The following is a 3,071-nucleotide window of genomic DNA, read 5'->3' as shown; positions in this document are numbered from 1 at the left end:
CCACATTAGGTTCTTTAAATGAAACATCTGTTTCTGTCTCTTAATGGATATTTGTGTTGACGATCAGGTTTCATGTACAAAATTTGGACTTTGTATCATAAAATGTGCTTTCAATGATTATTTTCTCGATTAATCAATTAGTGTGTTTGATCTATAAAATATCAGATTGTGGTGAAAAATTGTTTTGATCATCCTCAGATGTTTTGTTTTGTCCTGACTGACAGTCCAAAAGACAAAAATATTCAGTTTACTGTCACCGAGGACTAAAAAACAGAGAATATTCACATTTGAGACGCCATGTTTTCTCTTTAAAAATGACTCAAAATGATTAATCGATTATCCAAATAGTTGGTGATTAATTTAATAGTTGGCAAAGAATTGATTTATCGACTAACTGTTGCAGCTGTACTTTCAGTTAATAAGCTATAAGACAGGTGTTGAACAGCTGTCCAGTCACAGCAGACCTCAGATCCAAATGAACTAAAAACTGCCATCAAAAAAGTGTTTAATTTTGTGCAGAAGCTATAAAACAAATGACAGTCATGAACAACGTCTCACCGCTGGCCTGTTCTCTCTCCATCTGCCTTACAATGTTAGTGATGGAGAACAAAATCCACAGTCCTCCCTCTGTGCAAAAATGTATTTAAAAGTTTATCTGAAGCTAATATGAAGCTTCAGCGTCCAAATGAGTCAAATCAAGTAGATATCTTTCAACGTTACAGTGTTTTTAGTGTCAAAGTTCCTCTTTTTGTTACTATACTTCCACCTGCAGCTCAACAGGGAAACACTGTCCGAGGAAACACAAAGAGGGAATTTGATGCTAAAAAGACTGTAAATGTGTCAGATATCCACTTGATATGACTAACTCAGACTGCTGAAGACTCAGATTGACTTTTTAATGCATCACTTACATTGAAAGCACATTTGAAGGATCTTTTATATCCAGTATGAACAGGAGGAACGATTACATCTGACTGTTGTTTAAAGACACACTTGATAAATTGTGATCTCGTCCTTTTACATTCTTGTTTGTGGTATGAATGTGTAGACTTTTTTAAAAAAAATGGTTGTTTCAGTTTTGTTATCCAGAAAGATTACTGTGTGAAATTTATACTCCAGGACCAAATGTGGTGTAAAACGGACGGCGGCGGCTTTCAAATCTTTATTTGAACAGTGTTGTGTTTGTGACAGCAGAAGTGTGTAGTTTTAAGTTGTCGGATAGTGAGGTGGATGTTACCGTGTTTTTAAAAAAATCTGTCATCTGATTAAAGTGCAACAAGAGACACTGATATGTAAACAGACTGTATCTAACATTTCTCCTCCTCTGTGTGGAGTAACTGGAAACATCCACCTGCACTGAGTCTCTGTCAGCTGGAGTAACTAAAGGACTAAATGTGAATGTAAATAAGCAAATGTCTTTGTCTGTAAATATGTGAAATAAAGACACTGTAAAAATCAACGCTTGTTTATGACTGACAGCTCGGTGTCTGTCGTATCAGATTTGCTTATAAAGACTCTATCTATCAATACTAAACATAAATATTAACATTATCATCATCTTTTTTAAATAAATTTTACATTTTACTCCTAGCAGATACAAAAATTTACATAAATATAATCTTTGATTTTAAATATTTCTTGAAAAGTTGGTTGTGATGTTTTATATTTTGCATTTACAATTATATATTGTAAATTTCTGAACCAACTTGTAGTAATACTGCATTTTAATTTTGGTATTTTTTGGTATTATTTTGTATATTTAGTATAAATGGTGTCAGTTGTGTGTCTGATCATATAAGAAACAATCAGACATCCTGATGGAGGCAAAAAAGCTGAAAAAAAGTTACAATAACTTTATCAAAATTACAGAAAATGTAGATCAGTTGTTCATCAAATGGTTTTAACCCATAAGAACCCACCAACCCTTTCAATGTTCTGGAAAATTCCTTAAACAGCTTTTATCCTTGACTTTAACTCATGAAGTCCCTAAAGTGACATCTACTGAACATCCTGGTGCAGTCATGTGACCATGTGTGAATCCGTGGACCCACGACATCACTTCCAACATGGCGGTGTGCCTGGTCAGCAAACGTGACAGAACTAGCTCATTTTAAAAAAGCTTGTTTTTTGTTACTTAAGGTCGGTTTCAACCCATTTAATAAGACGTCCTGTATTACATTTAACCTGTTCTGACCACGTTTCTTCAACAAATTGATATAAAACAAGTTATGACATATATGTTACATTACAGATCTTTGACACTGAAGGTAGAAATTAAAAAAAAAAAAATCAGAAATGTGTTCCTTGTGGTTCATTTGATCTGTTTTATATTCCCTATAATTTTCCTTTAAGGAGACATGGATCCGGGTTCTTTATGGGTTAAGTTAAAAAATTTCCGTTTGTGCAATTAATGACAGATGGAAACCTCAGAAGTTGCAGTAGGATTGTGCAAATTGATGAGAAAAAGTCACAGAATGTGATAAAAGTTTTGTTGCAAAGCCAAAACAGGAAGATAAATCCTCCTCATGGAGCTGCAGAAAGCTCCACGTCGCCCTCCAGTGTTTACATGCAGCAGTGCAAACAAACACCCTCAAACCCTGCAGAGATCTGCAGACTACAGCTGCTCACAGATAAATAAAATAATCACACGACACATTTTAAGTTTTTGATTTTCTTTCTTTTTTGTGGAAATATGTTACAGTTATATTACAGGTATTTAAATGCCCCGAGGGAGAACAAAAAACCGTTTTGGAGACACCAGAAACTAACACTAAGAAGTAGAAGAAGAAGAAGACAGCAACTTAACCGAAGACAGAACAGTCCAGTACTGGATCGACAGACGTTTGACAGGCAGAACGGGCAGAAACGACGCCCAACATGTAGCCTATGTTAGGAGACGTCCAATAAATACTGCAAATGTTGTTAACGCGACTTATTAAAAAAAAAAAGAAAAGAAAAAAAAAAAAAAAACAGAACAAAAGACAAGGAAAACAGGTGTGCTCCCCTTCTTGAGTCCTTTGTGGTATTTAGCAGCATGTGTGTAGCTTCCAGAAACCATAACAGGTGAAAAA

The sequence above is a fragment of the Thunnus albacares genome, chromosome 21, assembly GCF_914725855.1.
Source record: "Thunnus albacares chromosome 21, fThuAlb1.1, whole genome shotgun sequence".
In the NCBI taxonomy this organism is placed as follows: domain Eukaryota; kingdom Metazoa; phylum Chordata; class Actinopteri; order Scombriformes; family Scombridae; genus Thunnus; species Thunnus albacares.
The sequence above is the reverse complement of the archived record's forward strand: the minus strand, read 5'-3'. Positions refer to the sequence as shown.